Raw genomic sequence first — 20,124 nt, 5'->3', positions numbered from 1 at the left:
GCGAAGAAAAGGTTTGGGATCTCAAAGAAAAGTCTTGACTTCCTCGAGGAATACAAGACCGAATCCACAAGACGGCAATACGAATCATCATGGAGAAAATGGGTCTCATTCGTCAAGGCAAAAAATCCTACGGAAATCACCATCGAATTTTGCATGTCCTTCTTTATTCACCTTCATGGACAGGGCTTGGCAGCCAACACGATTTCTACTTGCAAATCGGCCTTGACTAGACCACTGATGTATGCCTTCCAGATTGATCTGTCCAGCGACATCTTCAATAAACTGCTGAAAGCATGCGCTCGTCTACGCCCAGCACCCCCACCGAAACCGATCTCCTGGTCTTTGGACAAGGTGCTCCATTTCGCCTCCAACTTGGATAATGATTCATGCCCTCTCAAGGATCTGACTCAGAAAGTTATATTTCTTTTTGCTCTTGCTTCAGGAGCCCGAGTCAGCGAAATAGTGGCATTATCAAGAGAAAAGGGTCATATCCTGTTTACTGACTCAGGAGACCTTACCCTCTTCCCGGATCCGACGTTTCTCGCCAAAAACGAATTACCCACCAAAAGATGGGGCCCTTGGAGAATATGCCCCCTGAAAGAAGATGCCTCTCTATGCCCAGTAGAGAGCCTCAAGGTCTATCTTCGCAGAACTTCGGACTTTGGTGGAGGCCAACTCTTCAAAGGAGAAACATCGGGCAGCGACCTGTCACTGAAACAACTAAGAGCGAAAATCACCTACTTCATTCGCAGAGCGGATCCTGACAGTACACCCGCCGGTCACGATCCTAGAAAAGTTGCATCGTCTCTGAATTTCTTTCAGAGTATTGATTTCGAAAGCCTTAAGAGTTTCACAAGCTGGAAATCCTCGCGTGTTTTCTTCAAACATTATGCGAAACAAGTGCACGAAGTCAAACATTTTGTGGTAGCCGCAGGTAGTGTTATGAAACCTGCACCTAACTCTGCATAGAACAGGGAGTTACTTGGGACTCTAACTCTACGGGTGCCTTTGTTGACCCTCGAGTGATACGTAGTGATTTCAAAAACACTTAGTGCTTTTCATATAACTGTTCTTATCCCAGGTGAAATGTCATAGTCGTCACACGAGTGCCGCATGCCTAGAGCATGATGTGTTTTACTTTTAAAGACTGACGTTCCTCGAGAACGAGTGCCTACTAATAAATTTGAAATTCTCTTTCAGATTCAAGAGCACGTCTTTCATTACTATGTACATTATAATTTTTTGTAAATTACTTTTACATATATTGCATTTCATTAATATACTCTGCAATTGTGAAATAAAATTTCTATTTTATTACTTGTGCGTCTCAATCCGCTCCTACTTATACTATGAAATACACGTCTGTCATAGTTTTATTATCCCCTTCCTCTTATGGTTGATGAAGATTACTAAGGTTTCAACCCTTATTATATATTCACCTGTGCAATGTAACATTCCTACACGAATACTTACTTACTTCTTACCTTAGAGACCAGACAATTCTCCATTAACATATAGTGCCTAACCACCACTTGTCTGCCCTTGAGAATGTTCCTATATGAATGCCAACCATTCAGTCTTGTCTCCAAGTTCTTCAGGTTCTTCTAGCAAGGTGAGTAGCCCTTCGATGACCACTTTGATCTCGGCATGGCCCGTGGGGACTTCACTGCCAGGGGGGCAGGAAGTTCTCTTCCCTACGGTTCTTCTATTAAGATTACTATGCTACCCTGTTCAAAGCCCTCGGCACTTTCTCAAATAGGGGAAAATCTACCACGATACATTGATTCTCTGGTATTCTTCCATCAGGACGCCATGGCTTGAGCCCAAAAAACGGATTTTGAGCGAAGCGAAAAATCTATTTTTGGGTGAGATAGCCATGGCGTCCTGATGGACCCTCCCTGCTACTTCGTCCAGTTTTTCAGGTCCCACCCTGCTCTGCTGTATCATGGTGATCGGCAAGCAACTGGCTTCAGGATGAGGACGGACGTGACGTCATTTAACAATGGCGCCCGTTTGTTTACGTCTCGAGTACCAAAAGTAGCCACGAACGAGATTAGCTGTGGAACGGCTCCCCAGCTATTCTCCGCCCCTACACTTCGAAGTGTTAACTCTATGTAGGGTGTAGATAGCTATGTGGCGCGTTAATACATGCGTCCCCTGTTGATATACGATGTCTTAAAGGGAAACCTTTAGGATACTCGCTCCAGAAGTTAGAATTCTGTGATAACCTGTGGTTAAATTCTCTGGGAATATTTAGTAGTTATATACCCAAGGAAGCTACCAAAAAGGAACCTTCCATCAGGACGCCATGGCTATCTCACCCAAAAATAGATTTTTCGCTTCGCTCAAAATCCGTTCATACTGCAACTGTGGGTTTCCTCCCAGTAGCATGTGTGTTGAATTTCCTACTAGGGCCCAGTATTTGCGTCTTATGGCCAAAATTCATAAATCCAATTCCAACCAACATTTTCTGATTAACTTAGACTTTCAAAAGAGAGAGGGAGCAGGAAATTTTTTTTTATTCTGATTCAAATCATATACAAATCTTAAAACCTGAGTAGTGTGTGTGTTCCAGCCTAAAGAACAATAAACATTATGACATACTATTGCAGATGGGTCTGCTCATCTTAAGTAGAATGTACCTGAAGTCTGTGCATACATGAGTATGTGTTCAGTTAAGGTATATAGTACCAAATTTATGTCTGTCTTTGCAACAAAGTTTTAGTGTCTGCTGACAGGTATTTTTTGTGTGCTGGTTTGAGCCCTGCTAAAGAAATGTAAAAGTTAACTTGTTTCCTTTCATTAACTCCGAAAGAGTGGAGGAAGATATTATGGTGGCTATAGAAATACACAAAAGTACAAAAAGGTCCTTTTGTATTACTGGTAAAAGTTATCAGCCAAATAAATTGTATATTCGTATACAGTGGTACCTATGCCTACTAGTATAGTCCATTCCGGGAGCAAACTCGTAAAAAAGCAATTTTTCATATAAGAAATAAAGGAAAATCCCTCTGTGTTCTACACATCCATAAATAGGGCCTACACAGATACACTAATTTTCAAAGTTTCTAATGTTTTATAAAGAGAAAATAACCCCTAACATGAAAGATGAATACAATGGATGGAGGATGGGCAAAAGCATTGTCCATAAGCATAAGTCGTAAAATTGGAACTTATAGTTTTAAATGTACTTTTTTTTTACCCCAGAACCAAAATTCACGTTGACCCATTCCTCAAACAAAATGTGGGTCATACCAGCCTTGTTGTTTGGCCTCCATATAACGTTCAGTTGCTTCTTCATGACCTTGCACTTCTTTAAGGTTCAAGAATTCTCCAAGTGATACACCTGGTGAAGCTTGATGTTGCAATTCATGGTAGCATTAGCAAACCACAGCAAGGCTAGACTTTCTTTCAGGGGGTTTTGAGTGAAATTTGCCTTTTCTTCTGCAGTAATAGAATTCATCATGGGTAGCTTCCAGAAAAGACTGGTCTCGTCCCAGTTGAACACTTGCTGCGGCATGTAAGACTCAGAATCCATAACCCTGTAAAATTCGTAAACAAATTTCTCTGCTGCCTTCACACTAGAGCACGGAGTCTTGCCATATCACGCAATGCTATAGATGCCTGGTGTTTTTGCGAGTAATGATCTTGGTTATTGTATCTCATGCTAATTGCTACTCGTTAATCCATATGAGAAACAAGTTCTCAACATTATCTAGAACAGTTGGCTGTTGTTTCATCAATGTCAGCACCCCTTTACTACATTATATATATATATATATATATATATATATATATATATATATATATATATATTTATATATATATATATATATATATATATATATATTTTTATATATATATATATATATATATATATATATATATATATATATATATATATATATATATATATTTTGACACAAATCATCATCATCTCTCACACCTATTGACACAAAGGGCCTCAATTAGATTTCGCCAGTCATCTCTATCTTTAGCTTTTAAATCAATACTTCTCCATTCATCATCACCCACTTCACACTTCATAGTCCTCAGCCATGTAGATCTGGTTCTTCCAACTAATCTACTGCCTTCTGAAGCCAAATTGAAAGTTTGGTGAACTAATTTCTCTTATAATAATAAGAAAAAAAAATGGATGTGGCCAGGAATGACAGATGATATATAAACAAACTGAATAACAGAATGGGTTCCTAGAGATTGCAAATGTAGCAGGGGAAGGAAGAGAAGATGATCGATTGATGAGGTAAGAAAATTTCCGTTTATAGATTGTCAAAGGAAGATCATGTCTGGGGCCTTTGTCCTGCAATAGACTAGTTATGGTTATTGAATATTATGTATATATATATATATATATATATATATATATATATATATATATATATATATATATATATCAGTCATTACTAATCCAATGCAGAACGAATAACATTATAACTCAGACATGCCCTTCCACTTGCATCTGTGTATGGTCTTTCTATGTCAGTGTATCAATCCATCGTCTTTTCTTCCTTTCCCAGCTGCTTTTGCAACTAAAAAGGACCCATTCTGTTAGCCTTAATGCCCATTTATTATATGCCATTCCCGATATATGTCCTACCCATGTCCATTTCTTTTCTTACAAGTCGTTAGAATATCCTCTACTTTAGCTTGCTCTCATATCCGGTTTTTTTTCCTTTTTTTTTTTTTTTTTTTTTTTTTTTTTTTTTTTTTTTGGTCCCATGGTGTTATTACCATCATTATTCTTTCCATGGCTCTTTGAGTTGTAACTAGCATATGTTCTAAGGCTTTAGTAAGGTTCCAAGTTTCTGATGCATCTGTTAATACTGGTAAGGCCATCTGACGATATCTTTTATTTTTAGAGGAAGTGGCTATTTAATTTTCAAAATCATAGAAAAGTACAAGTGAACGAAATTCGCTGGGTAAAATTACATGCACACTATTTGTACACACACATACACACGTATATATATATATATATATATATATATATATATATATATATATATATATATATATATATATATAGATAGATAGATAATGTACGTGTAATTTTACTCAGCTTTGCAACTTTGTTTTAAGTAAGGCCCTTAGATTATAGTTTCGTTCACTTGTACTTTTCTAAGTTTGTTGTTATCGCTATATTACTGTAAGAGATTTTTTTATTATCACACACACACACACACACACAAACACACACACACATATATATATATATATATATATATATATATATATATATATATATATATATATATATATATATATATATATATACATATATATATATATATATATACATATATATATATATATATATATATATATATATATATATATATATATATATATATATATATATATATTATATATATATACACACACACACACACACACACATATATATATATATATATATATATATATATATATATATATATATATATATATATATATATATATATATATATATATATATATATATGATAGCCGAAAATTTATGTTTTGTTGTAGAAATAAGATATATCAGGTTATGATAAAAGTAAAGTATTTCTGTTTAACTATTAGTAGGCCTATTCGCTCTTCAACGATTAGATAGGTAAGACAGTAACATTTAGCCCCAATGTGTCATTTAAAACAATAGAAGTAGTAGTAGTAGTAGTAGTAGTAGTAGTAGTAGTGTGTGTGTGTGTGTGTGCGCGCGCGTGTGTGCGCGCGCGCGCTTACTACTACTATCAATTCTCAAGACGTACTATGCCTAAAATCCTAAATATCCTTGACTTGTTTATCATATAGCTGAAGGGCGATAAGACCTACGGTTAATAAAATGGAAATACTTCATTTGATCATAATCTATATCTTATTTCTACCGCAAAATAAAAAAGATATATGACGAAAATAGCAATTCTAGCATAACAAATAAATTAATACTTTAGTTTCCAATTCCTTAGAAGAATTCTGTTTTGACTGGCGTTTTAGCATATTTGCACTTTGAGTACCTATAGTAGTAGTACTCTACTGTCAACACTAAAGTGCGTTAGTTTCACGATCAGTGATAAATGTCAAAGAACTTCATCGATGTAGTGTGCAACTTGTCTGTTACTTTTCGGAATTTTACCATGCTGTTTTTATATTACGTTAGTGTTGAAAAGTTTTAAGTATGTAAATATTTATCGGGAATTGGCAATTGCTTTGCACTCGACAATACCTGGAAGATACACTAAACCTGGATCTCGAGAGATGTCCTGCCGCCATCATGGTAATTATATTTTGTCTATAAGCCAGCCTTCATGTAAATATTCTACATTTTTTAGGGTAATAATCAACCAGTGATGTACCCAGCCTATGATACCAACATTAAGAGCGTACATCTATTTTTTATATGAATATAATTGATAGAAATCTTTTTTATGCCTACCTTATCCTATTGTGTAATGCTTCTTTTGGTATAGACCTATCTTGGGTAAATCTTAGTTGTCTTTCACATATAACAAAATTTCCTTATTCGCCATTCTTAACAAGAATGAAGTCCTAGGCTATAGTTACGTAACCCATTTAGCTTTATGTATGCTTATGTTAGATTACCTTTCTTTGCCTTTAAGAGATTGGACAGCCTTTCTATAAAAGCTTTTGGTAAAATTATAGAACAACACGGGACAACATTTCTTACAGGAAAATCAGCTGTTCTTACAGTTAATGGCGTGCTTTCATCGAATTTTACCTGTATTTCCACTGCAAGTAAGCAGTTCTACCGTAATAGACCCCCCCTTCCCAATCGACACAGGTGGGAACCTGGGACTTTGGGTGTGTGAAAACAGGACCAAAGGTGATTATTTAACACTTTCGAGATTTGTAAAAGGGCACAGAACCTAACATACCCACCTAACCTAACCTAGTAGTTCTTGGGTCACAGACCAAGACGGAGGCAGGCGCTGGGACCACCCCTCCCAGGTCACAATCTAATAGTGAATCACAAATAAATCCTTACGTTATGCTAAAGTAAATCACAAATAAATCCTTGGTAAATACGATACTTTAATTACTAGCAAAACCGTAATTCGCTATAAGAAATGGACAAGTGCTGGCTAGTTTGGTATTTTTCTCTATATGCTTAAAGATAATCTAAATAAATAATCCAGGTTTGTATTAGTTGCGAAAAAATACAAATTATATGCGAATTTGTCATGTTCATGTTAGGGATGGCATGGGTAGATACCCGGCCACCTACCTGCTTGCAAGCCCAGGCTGGATTTTTTAATCTAAAAAATTCTAAATTTTTATCTTTTCTGCTTAAAAATCTATTATCATTGTTCCTTTGTGTAAATTTTAATTTGATACATAATTTAAAGTAGAATAAATATATTTACAACACATTTTTTAAATTATGGAAGATATAATACAATACTGTACTGTAGTTTTCTAATTTAATGAAGTGCCAGGTTTTTTCCTTTTTTTTAGCTTTTTACTGCTATAGCACTGTACATTATTGTGGTACTATTGTGTAAGTTTTAGTGTGATACATGATGAATTGTTGAACAGTATATCTAGAAACTGCTTTTTTTTTGTATGCCAATCAGCCCATTTTTCTCATCTTTGGTATTTCATGTTGTAGCATGTTGTAATTATGATTATTATATTCTTCAATTTAAGCTCATGTGTCCTTGAATTTACAAGCTATCAATAATAACACAGTTTGTCCTCTTTATTAACTGGGTTAGGTAACAGACAGGTGAGAGTCCTCGAATACTTGCTGTCCTAATGTGAGTTGACTCCTAACGTACCAACTTACTAACCTACAAGCTCACAACCCATTGCCTACGAGCAGTTGCCTAACACCTTAAGTAGTTATTATTGTTTTTAACTGGTTTCTGTCACAATATAAATATTATGGTAGTAAATGAACACATTTAGTAAGTGTACAGTACATCTTGATACGAAATTTTCACTCTGCGAAACGAGATACGAAGAATTTTACGATTAGCATTACGAAAAAAGTTTCGGACAACGGAAGGAGGTACGGTGTGAGAGCCGGACCGTGTCCAAGATTGATTTTCAAATTCGTGCGCCGCCAGCCCATAAACTTGCTACTAGCCTCCCGCATTCCCATTGGTTATCTCCCTACTCGGATGATAGGTACCACCATGATCCTGCTCTCCTATTGGTCAGCATCTACTATACTGTATCCCATCATGTATCTACGCATTGGCGTTCCTATGTCTTTTCGTTTTGGCAACAATATCGTACGCATTGACTTAGCGTTTGTGATTTCGCTTTGGTGACGATTGTAGAGTACTGTATCGTGTGTGATATTATGTTACATCATTAGTTGTGGGTCCCAAGAAAGTTGCTGATGTTAAGGGAAAGAAGAGGATGATGTTTTGTATGGAGATGAAGATGGAGATAATTCAGATATACGAGGCTGGCATGCGGTTAAGTGTGCTTGCGAAGGAATATGGCCGAAATCCGTCTACATTAGGAACGATCCTGAAGCAGTAGGAAGCCATCAGCAGCAAAGCAGGCTTCTCCTGGGTGGTTTGAAAAATTTAAGAGACGCTCAGGCATTCATTCGGTTGTGCGTCATGGAGAGGCTGCAAGTTTGGACACGAAAGCGGCTTAAGCCTTTGTTAAGACGATCGACGAGTCGACTATCCGGAAAGGCTACAGTCCCCAGCAAGTCTTCAATTGCAACGAGATTGGGCTTTTTCGGAAAAAAGGCCTCGTCGAACCTATATCATGGCAGAAGAAAAGAGGTTACCTGGGCATAAGCCTATGAAGGGAAGGCTTACCCTTGCACTCTGTGCAAATGCCAGTGGGGATTGTAAGATGAAACCCCTGCTGGTGTATCACTCCGATACACCTCGAGCCTTCAAGACCCATAAGTCACTAAGGAAAATATTCACATGTTGTGGAGGGCTGATGGAAAAGCCTGGGTAACAAAACAATTGTTCATCGAGTGGATAAATATTTGTTTTGGCCCGATTGTGAAAACGTATTTGGAAGAGATGCGCCTCCCTATGAAATGCCTGCTGGTGCTGGACAATGCCCCTGCTCACCCTCCGGCCCTAGATGAAGATATTGTAGTAGACTATTCCTTCATCGAGGTTCTCTATCTTCCACTGAATACCACCCCTCTCCTCCAGCCCATGGACCAGCAAGTGATTTCAAACTTCAGGAAGCTTTATACAAAATATCTCTTCAAGAGATGTTTCTAAATCATTGAGAGCACAAACCTCGCCCTTTGTCAATTTTGGAAGGAACATTTTGATATTGTCATACAGGTATTCCTCAAAATCATCGATCAAGCTTGGCTGGAGGTTTCGAGGCGCACCTTGAACTCTGTTTGGAAGAAGCTGTGTCCTGAAGCCGTCTCCACACGAGATTTCTAGGGCTTCCGCGCAGACCAAGCTGAAGCCGATTCTGAAAATGTTGACAATCCTGAACCTATTGCTCAATCAGAAATTGCCGAGATTGTTACACTCGGGAAGTCCATGTGTCTGGAAGTTGATGAGGCCGACATTGATGAGCTTATCGAGGAGCAACAAGAGGAACTTGACCTGAAGGATTTGGAGGCCATGCGAGTGAACGTCGTTCAGGAAGAGTACAGCGGAGGGGGGAGGAGGATGACCCACTGACAACGGCAGAAATTAAGAAGGGTCTAGATGGCTACTTTAAAATGGTGGCTCTCGTAGAAATGAGACACCCATAAAAAAATTCTCACAGGTCGTGCGCTTGAGTACTGTGATGAAGTTTGCCTGAGTCATTTCAGGAAAATTTTAAGAAGCAAGCAGAAACAAGCTTCTTTGGACGATTATTTTAAAAAGAGGCCTTCAATAGAAGCAGACCAAGCGGCAGGTAAAAAATGAAAGAAAAGTGGCAGTGATGAAGAAAATACATAGTGTAATTAAATTTAGAAAATAGAAAACGTAAAGTAAAAAAATAGATATTTTATTCTAAGTTTATCGTAAAGTTGTGTTAATATTTCATGCCATTTGTAAATGTGTTAACTAAAATCAAGTGTAAATGTTTTCTGTCATTCATACATCTGTTTTGTAAACTTAAGTGTTTACGTTTTCTGCCGTTTTTCTCCTCTACCGCCCTGCACTTTGCTCTCGGACATCGCCTACTCCAAAGGTAAGGTTCCACATTTTTGTTACTGTATTTTTGCTGTTTTCTGTAATTAAACACTTCTTTTACAGATTACCAATGGTTTATTTATTATTAAATGATCAAAATACAGTACTTTTCATACATTTAGTACTGTTTAGTGGTGTGTATCCTTTTTATAATAATTTAATGTGGTTTGTTCCGTAACGAAATACAAACCACGCTATTTAATATGGGTATTACTTTTGGCGTAGCTGAAATGACGAGCCATTAGAATTTTAACGAGGGTTTACTACCCCCTCGCTAACTACCCCCTCGCTAGTTAGCGAGGGGCTAGGGAGGGGTAGCTTGCTACCCCTCCCCCCCTCACACACCTGTGATTAGCTCACTTTGCTTTTGGCTCGGGTGACGATCAGACGTGTCTGCTCCCACCCTCGCTTACTTTGACAGCCTTTGATCTTTGTTTTTGCTTTTTTTTTTATACAGTGTGTTTGGAAGTTGGCCTCTACCATGCGGAAGTGTCCCGGCTTACCTGACCGCCCTTGCGGAACTTTTATGTCGGCGGTGGACACAGACCCTCACACCTTGTGTCCTGTTTGCAGGGGCCAACGGTGTGAAAGAAATAAAGTATGTGGTGAGTGTAGGGAGTGGTCTACCTCCCAGTGGGAGAGGTTTTCCTGGCACCGGAAGAAGTAGTCCAACGGGATATTTCTCCTTCAGGGGTTTCCTTGAAGAGAGAAAATCCCAAGGACTCTTCTTCCGTAGCCCGAACCTCCTCCGAAGCTCCCACTCGATCGGTCTCTCCCGAGAGGCCGTCGAGTGGTAGCGTAGGCCGTTCTTACGTTTACCAACCTAGGGGTTCGGCAGAGGCAGTTGCCTCCCATAGCGAGGCAGCTCCTCCTCCTCTCCCGGGGGAGGATATTTCTGATAAAAATGTGTCTAACAATGATTTGTTACAGCTTTGGGGTTTCTTGGGGCTTCAGGGTTCGCCCTCCAAGGAAGCCCTGTTTGACATAATCAGGTTGGGGGCTGCTGTCAAACAGTCGCCGACAGTAGCAGAGGTTGATCCTTTGTCTATCGTCGACGTTGTTGTGGCAGGGGCTTCCGACGAGTTAGGTCAAACCCCTGCTATGGTTCCTGATGTAGCTGAAGGCTTAGTTCCCCCCTCCGAACATCTTTCGAGGGAGGAGCTAAGTCCAACAGTCTCTCCTGCAGGTGATTCTCCCCCTCGGGGGAGTTCACTAACAGAGACTCCTCTTCGGAGGACTGCCAATGGTCTGCCTGCTGCCCCCAGAGGACGTATCAAGACGGAATGCTCGCCCTCCTCTTCGCCGTAGAGGCCTTCCTTCTCCCCACAAGGGAGTTAGGAGGCGCCTCTTCGGTTCTTCATCTTTGCAGTCCCCCGCAGAGGATCCTCCTCACCGTGCACCGACCGTTGCAGCTGCATCCCTGGACCTCTCTGCAGATCGTTCACGATCTCCTTCGCCTGCCAGACCTGCTGACCTCCCGTCTCCGTTCCTGGCCGCTGACGCGTTGTGGGCGCCCACGCACCCCGTTATCCAACGGGCATCGGTCCCTTCGGGGCAAAAGGGGCTTTCTCACATTGTGAGTGAGTCCCTTAAGCGCCAGGTATCCCCTGCGTGCCAACGTTCTCCTGCACGCCCACGCGCAATGGCGCACAAGCGCTCGCCTGCTGTTCCTGAGACATCACTTCAGAGACCTCCTGTTCCAGGGACAATGTGCCAGCGATCTCCTGTTGCTGAGACTACGCACTAGCGCTCTCCTGCTCGCCAGTGCCCACATGCGCACCAGCTCTCACTTACGCGCCAGCGATCTCCTGTACGCCAGCGATCTTCTCCTCGCCAGCACACATCTGCGCGTCCTCCTCCTGATGCGCCAGCGATCTCCTGCTCGCCAGCGTTCGCCTGCGTGCCAACGTTCGCCTGCGAGCCCACGATCTCCGGATCTGGGCGCAGGAGGGAAGAATCTTTCTTCTCCTTCCCGTCAGCGATCTCCTACGTGCCTTCGGACCTCGCCTGTTCGTCAGCCTTCGCACAGTCTCCATCGCGCGCACCTGTTCCAGCTCCTGCTGTGCGCCCTCCTGCGCGCCCACGCGCTAGGAGTATTTCCCCTGCGCGTGCGCGCATGCCTTCTAGAGCTCAGCGAGATCCTGCGCGCCCACGTGTGCGCGAGCAATTACCTCCGTGCGCGCAAGCGCTTGCACACCCTTTGACGCACCCTCTGCTTTCGCCAGATCGCGCACCTGCGCGCCACCAATCGCCTGCGCGCCATCGCTCGCCCACTCGCCCACGCGTCGTGGATCGCCTGCGCGCCCACGTGCCCCCTCGCCTGTGCGCAGTCGCTCGCCTGCGCGCCATCGCTCGCCTGCGCGCCATCGCTCGCCTGCGCGCCCTGCACGCCATCGCTCGCCAGCGCGCCATCGCTCGCCGGTGCGCCATCGCTCGCCAGTGCGCCATCGCTCTCCTGCACGCCAGCGCTTGCCCGCGCGCCCTCGCCATCATCTCCACCCGCGTTCGAACCATGGAAAATCCCATCGCGTGAGCGCCAGCGCGATTCCCAACGCGATCCCCATCGGGATTCACAGCGCGATTCCCATCGGGATTCACAGCGCGATTCCCATCGGGATTCACAGCGCGAGCCCCCGCGCGAAACTACAGGAACGAGAGCCTGCAGGTCGTCATCTTCACGTCCCCCCCCCCCCGCAAGCGCAGATCAGCGCTCCCGTAGGAGTAGGGGAAAACTCCGGATAGGTCCAGGAACCAACCTTCTTCCTCCCTTTCTTTTCAGGCAGGCCCAGTTGTAGTTTCTACTCCGAAGGATCGCCTGATCCCCTTCCCTCCAGAGGGAGTCTCTGACAGCGCAGCTGTCAATAAGCAGCCATGGTTCGGGTCCCTTGTCAGAGCCGTCATGCAGGCTTTCAAACCTGCTTTCTCTGAGTTGGGCCTCAAATCAATGGCAGCTCCGACCCCACTGAAGAGGAAGAGAGGAGTAGAAGTCGTGGTAACTTCTCCCTGGGCCAAGCTGGGTCCCCAGAAGTCCTTGAGGAAGGCTCTTCCCCTCCCCAGACTTTTTCTTCCTCTCCTGTGGACGAGGATTTTCCATCCTCAGGGGAGTCTACCGAGGTGAGACGTTCTCCCATCACACCAATGGGAGAAACCCCACCTCGTGCAGGAGAATCGTCTCGGGTTGGGGCGGAGAAGAGCCCACAGACGTCGTTGTTGGAGTCCTGTATTCCTCCCAGGAGGGAACCTAAGGACTCTTAAGACCATCCCCAAGTCATCCTCAAGGATTCGACCAGAGCCAACAAGTCCCGTAGAGAACGTCCACGTGTCCCCCCAAGAAGAGCCTTTGGGGACGGGAGACTTTGCTGCCAGTTCTCCAGGAGGGGAGCCACAGGAGTTAGAGCATGCCTTCTGGCAGGTTCTGACCCTGATGAGGCATCTCAACGGGTTCCCGGATCCTGAGATTCCTCCTCGAGAGGGCAAGAACACAGTCCTGGATCGAGTCTTTGGCACTCAGAAGCTCACTAAGGCCAGTGCGGTCCTTGCCCTGGTCCCAAGGGGTGAAATGTGCCAGGGATAAGGTTGAGGGCCAGCTTTCCGAGCTCGCCTCCTCCAGCCGTTCCACTGCTGGCAACAAGCTCCTCCCTCCTCCTCGTATCCACCAGAGGAGGTACTTTGAGATCATGGAGTAGTCTTGCCTAGCTCTCCCCTTGCACCATTCGGTGGAAGAGCTCACCAAGGGAGTCCCCCTAGAGAGGCTCTCTAGCCGGCAAGTGTCTTTCTCGGCTACAGAGATCCTAAGTCAGGAGAAGGTTGCGAAGTGTGCCATGCAGGCTACTTCGTGGCTGGATATCTGGCTGGGGTCTCTTGGCATTCTGTTGCAATCCGAGGACCTAAGGAGAGCACCAGGAAGGCCTTGGAGACCTTCCTCCTTACGGGCACCCGCACCATTGAGTTTCTGGCCCACCACGTCTCGAATTTCTGGGCCAATTCCATTCTGAAACGATGTGATGCGGTGGCAGAGAGGTTCCACACGAAGGTCCCAGCCGTCGAGGTCAGCAGGCTCAGACATTCTTCCATTTTGGGAAAGAATCTGTTTGAGCCTAAAGACGTGGAACAGGTAGCTGAGAGGTGGAGGAAGTCCAACCAGAACTCTCTCCTACATAGGGCTCTTACATCAAAGCCCTATAAACCTCCAGCACCTCAACAACCTCGCCCATCCAAGACGACGAAACCGGCAGTGGCAGCAAAGGTAACGGTATCAAAGCCCTTTCCTGTCAAAGACAAGAAAGGCAAAAAGTTCTCCAGGGGAGGGAAAAATCCTAGAGGGAGTGGCCGAGGCCGCAAACGCTAGGATTGGCAATCCCCCTGCATGTCCACCAGTGGGGGGATGCCTACAAAGTTGCGCAATCAGGTGGCAGCAACTCAGGGCCGATTCCTGGACGATTTCCGTAATCATTCAGGGATATCGCGTCCCGTTCACGACATCTCTACCTCCCCTGACATTGGATCCAGTGTCGTTGAGCTCCTTTGCCATGGGATCGGCAAGGGGGCAAGTCCTACGGGCAGAAGTCCAGACCATGTTAAAGAAGGGCTCTCTCCAGGAGGTCGTCGACGGTTCCCCAGGCTTCTTCAGTCGACACTTTCTTGTAAGGAAGGTGTCTGAAGGCTGGAGACCAGTCATCGACCTCTCAGCCGTGAACAGGTTTGTCAAACAAACCCCGTTCAGCATGGAGATGGCGGACACGGTCAGACTTGCAGTGAGACCACAAGACTTCATGTGTACACTGGACCTGAAGGACGCGTACTTCCAGATCCCAGTCCATCCGTCTTCAAGGAAGTACTTAAGATTCAGCCTAGACAACAAGATCTACCACTTCAAGGTGCTGTGTGTCGGTCTCTCCACAGCACCTCAGGTATTTACCAGTGTTCACCCTGATTTCTTCGTGGGCACACAGGATCGGCATCCGTCTCCGTTATCTGGACGACTGGCTGATCCTGGCAGACTCAAGAGTCGACCCTTCTTCGACACCGAGACAAGCTTCTGGGACTTTGCCAAGATCTAGGGATCATGGTAAATGTTGAGAAGTCTTTTCTGCTTCCAACTCAGCGACTGGTATATCTAGGCATGATATTGGACACCAATCTTCACAAAGCCTTCCCATTAGACGACAGGATAGCAAGGCTGAGGAAGGTCGCAGATCCTTTCCTCAGACGAGAAGAACTCCCAGCCCAATCGTGGTTACGTCTCCTCGGTCACCTTTCTTCCCTGGCCCGTCTAGTTCCAAACGGTCGCCTCAGGATGAGATCCCTGCAATGGCGACTCAAGTCTCGGTGGAATCAAGGACACGATTCCCCGGACGTCATGGTCCCTATGGATCCTGCAGAACGGACGGATCTTCAGTGGTGGGTGACAGACGAGAACCTACGAAAGGGAGTGGATCTTCTCGTCCTCCCCCCAGATTTGATGCTGTTTTCGGACGCCTCGAAGAAAGGGTGGGGGCCCCATGTTCTGAACCACAGGACCTCAGGCCTCTTGTCAGAATCAGAAAAGTGCCTCCACATAAATCTGCTAGAAATGAAGGCTGTATTCCTGGCACTTCAACAGTTCCAACAGTACCTGGCGGGTCACTCCGTGGTGGTGATGAGCGACAACACCACGGTAATGGCTTACATCAGCAAGCAGGGAGGTACCTTTTCAGAGCAGCTATCCCATCTGGCAGTAGAGATACTGAGATGGACCGAAGTCCACTCGATTCCACTATCAGCTCGTTTCATTCCAGGCAAGAGGAATGTGCTCGCCGACAGTCTGAGCTGGGCATCCCAGATAGTGAGTACCGAGTGGTCTTTGGATCGTCTAGTAGCCAACAAAGTCCTGACTTTGTTGGGTTCCCCGACGGTGGATCTGTTCGCGACAGCTTTGAATTTCAAGCTTCCGCTGTACTGTTCCCCAGTCCCGGACCCCAAGTCACTCTTGCAAGATGCCTTCCAACAACGATGGGACAACATCGACGTATACGCCTTTCCCCCGTTCTGTCTGATGAGGAGGGTACTCAACAAGACCAGAATATCGGTCAACCTTTCAATGACCTTGATAGCTCCGCTATGGCATCACGCAGAGTGGTTTCCAGACCTTCTGCAGCTCCTGACAGAACTCCCGAGAGAACTTCCTCCACGACACGAGCTACTCAAACAACCACACGCCAACATCTTTCACAAAGCCGTAGCTTCGCTGCCGCTTCATGTCTGGAGACTATTCAGCATCTCCTCACAGATAGAGGTTTTTCGCAACAAATTGCTGAAAGGATGTCACAACACCTGCGAAAGTCATCCGCAGGGGTCTACCAGGCGAAGTGGGGAGTCTTCTGTGGTTGGTGTTGTGGAAGGGGTATCTCTCCACTCGATGCCACTATTCCAGCAATAGCAGAGTTTCTCGTGTATTTGCGGGAAGAAATGTGCGTTTCAAGCTCGGCAGTGAAAGGCTATCGCTCAGCCTTAAGTCTTGCCTTCAGGCTCAAAGGAATGGACATTTCCTCTTTGCTGGAACTTTCTCTACTCATACAAAGTTATGAACTTGCCTGCCCTCAGTCGGAAGTGAGACCTCCTCCATGGAACGTGGTTCGAGTTCTCAGGTCTCTTAAGAGACCTCCCTTCGAACCATTACGCCAGGCTTCTGATCGCCACCTGACTTGGAAGACGGTGTTCCTACTTGTTTTGGCCTCGGCCAAGCGAGTCGGCAAACTTCATGGTCTCTCGTATGACATCGCCCATTCAAGGGGATGGGGGGAGGTAACGTTCAGATTCGTCCCTGAGTTTGTTGCCAAGACTCAAAATCCAGGAGTGCCGGACCGTCGGTTCTACTCTTTCTAGACTTCGATTCTCCGTTCTGTAACAGATGACCCAGACCATCTCCTTCTGTGCCCAGTGAGGAGTCTGAGGCTCTATCTTAAGAGAACAGCTGCAATTCGTCCTCGGGTGCAGGCATTGTTTGTGAGCACCGGAAGGACGAAGTGGAGGGTCACTAAGAATACTATCTCAGCGTGGATTCGCAGGGTTATCCATCATTCCCTGAATCCTGACCCTCCTCCGTTATGTCGCCCTAGAGCACACAATGTCAGGGGCATTGCTACGTCCCTGGCCTTCAAGAAGAACTACTCAGTGACGCACGTTTTACAAGCAGGGGTTTGGAAGCGTCAGACGACCTTCATAGCCCACTACCTGCAAGACGTGACCCACAGGTGGCTCGATACGTTTTCTATCGGCCCTGTGGTGGCTGCACAACAGCTGGTTTAAATTTCAGGCTCCTTAATGGACAAGTAGCAGAGGGTTGAGGGGATTATTACCCGTTTTTAGTCTGCATAAATGAAATGGTATGCCTGGCCCTTATTCTTTTCTTCATTCTCCCCTCTCTTGGGGAAAGCAGCATCCTTGGTTCTCTGCACAGCTGACCTCAAACCACTGCAGGTACTGTAAACCATGTTTCCTTGTGTTCCTAGTATAAAGATAATACTGTCACGTCCCCATACCCTTACGAGGTGGTATTGGGAACGTCCTATCCTAGAATTCCAGCTAAAGGACTTCAGGTCAATTTCCTAGGACGAGTCACTCTTCATTCCTTCACACACAGGCTTACGTAGGCTGCGGTCCTTGCAGAGCAAGGCACTTGCGAGGTGCAGGGACTCCTTATCTTTGAGTACTAACACACTCAGATACTGAGTCCCCGGGCAAAAAGCCAAAAGCCAGTAATGGCTTGGACTTACCACCCTACCTAAGGGTTGAGTCATCCATATTGAATAGCGTGGTTTGTATTTCAGTTACGGAACAAATGACAAATTCGTAGATAATTTGCATTTTCCCTAACTAAACAAACCTTAGCTATTTAATCAAACTTGCCCGCCAGCCCTGTCCCCCGGGAAGTCCTACCTCTAAGCAAAGTGAGCTAATCACTGGTGTGTGAGGGTGGCCCTCACTAACTAGCGAGGGTGTAGTAAACCCTCGTTAAAATTCTAATGGCTCGTCATTTCAGCTACGCCGAAAGTAATACCCATATTAAATAGCTAAGGTTTGCATAGTTAGGAAAAATACAAATTATCTACAAATTTGTCATGTTTTTGTAGGGTTTGGAACAAATCAGGCTATTTATATGTAAAAGCCGACTCACAAGATGAAAAAAATCACTTTACGAAAGCCACTACGGAACCAATTAATTTTGTGTTGTGAGGCATTATTGTACATGTAAACATGACACGGTAAGACTAAGGTACACATAACATGAGTCATTGCCAAACTTATACCTACTTATGGTACATACAGTACCAGCAAATCACTTTTATTGCTATCGAACTGTAATATATGTACAGTACTATCAGTACAACACAGCTTGATTAGCTAAGGTAACACTCAAGTTTTATCTGTTTTCAACAGGTCAACTCGTGCCGTTGAAACTCACCGTCCAGTACTTGTAGCCTTTATCTACATTACTACTGTAAAGTACGGTATTTTCTATGGAGTGTTTACAGTAGCTAATATAACAATAACATTGCAGTATTACACAATGAATATATATACTAATACAATAAAAGTTAGGATAAAAAGTATTAGTACAGCGCCACTAACCATTTATGTACGAAATTCTACACAGTAAGTGTTAAGCGTGATGCAACTCTTTGAGCCATTGACTGTTTGGCGCATAGGGTAATGTACAGTACGTATCACGTTTTATTTTTAAATCACTATAAGCATACTAGATATGCACAGATTTTTACATCAGTTTTACATCACAATGTGATACTATGCAAAAATACCAAGGCAGGAGATGCACACACGAGGAGGAACGATGAAAGACTGAGGCCTTGTAAGCAAGAGATGTGGTTTTGTGCTGTGTGGAGAGGGAAACGTTGGAAAACATGCTGGGTGCTAAGGAGTGCAGTCAGTTTGAAATGTTTGGGTCGTGAGAGTACTTACTGCAAAACCACGAATATATGATTTTTTATTTACTGTAATAGGTTATACAGTTCTCTGTATTGTGGAAAATCAAAATTGCAAAGAAATAACCTGTGAATAGGGAGGGCTGACTGTATATACCAGGTCAATGCAGTAAATGTTTCAATGAAAAAATAAAAATGCCACTGTAATGAAGTAAAAGAAAAAAAAGTCAAGAGAACTTTGAGAAGGAATGCATTTTAAGCTCAGTAAGTATTATGTACCTTAATCATTTGGCTTTGTGGTTTCTCTTTACTGTTTCCCAACTTTCCGTAGTAATTCCTGTTCCTGGTCTGACTTAACCCTTAAAATAGGGGACTGCAACATTGGTTCAGACCTAAAATTGGTCGCTGGAAAAGATCGTGCATGAATGTTCAATTAATTTTTATATTTTTCTCTTTATTTATCAAGGATTATAGGTAGATAACTGAAATACAAATGAAACTGATGCCATAGAAATATTATGAGATTTAAATAATGAAGGTCAAGAATTAATAAGGAAATAAGAAATGTATATGAAACCAGTAAATTGTAAAAAATGGATTTTGAGTGAAGCGAAAAATCTATTTTTGGGTGAGATGGCCATGTCGTCCTGATGGAAGTTCCTATAGGGTAGCTTCCTTGGGTATATTTGACTACGGTGATATTCCCAGAAAATTTACCTTAAGGTACCCAGAATTCTAACTCCTGGAGCGAATATCCCTAAATAAAAGAACTAGGGATATCGCAAAATATCAGAGGACGTATTCTTGACACGCCACATAGCAATCTGCACCCCGAACAGAATTAACACTTCGAAGGGGTCAAGTGGCAAGAAAACGAAAAACGAGAATGAAAGGAGAGCCGCTCGCAAGGTACCTCTCCTCTCATTTCGTATGCGTGCATAGCGCCGCCGACGGCGCCATCTGTATTCCTTGTAGCGAAACACGAGGTGCTACATATACTGTATGTAGGGAGGGGTCCTATAGCCCTTTTTAGAGGAAAAAGGAAGAGCGGG

General features: G+C 43.9%; 1 long non-coding RNA gene across 1 annotated transcript in view; it reads left to right on the top strand.

Annotated features, from left to right (window-relative positions):
- Positions 1 to 6,050: 6,050 nt before the first annotated feature.
- LOC137630221 (uncharacterized) overlaps positions 6,051 to 20,124 on the top strand; it is a 52,083-nt gene continuing 38,009 nt past the window's right edge. The window contains exon 1 of the long non-coding RNA XR_011041693.1: positions 6,051 to 6,277. This is a non-coding gene — a long non-coding RNA (uncharacterized lncRNA). The remainder of the gene's footprint in view (positions 6,278 to 20,124) is intronic.

The sequence above is a fragment of the Palaemon carinicauda genome, chromosome 38 (assembly GCF_036898095.1).
Source record: "Palaemon carinicauda isolate YSFRI2023 chromosome 38, ASM3689809v2, whole genome shotgun sequence".
Taxonomy (NCBI): Eukaryota; Metazoa; Arthropoda; class Malacostraca; order Decapoda; family Palaemonidae; genus Palaemon; species Palaemon carinicauda.
Note: the sequence above shows the minus strand (reverse complement) of the source record. Positions and strands in the feature narration are given on the sequence as shown.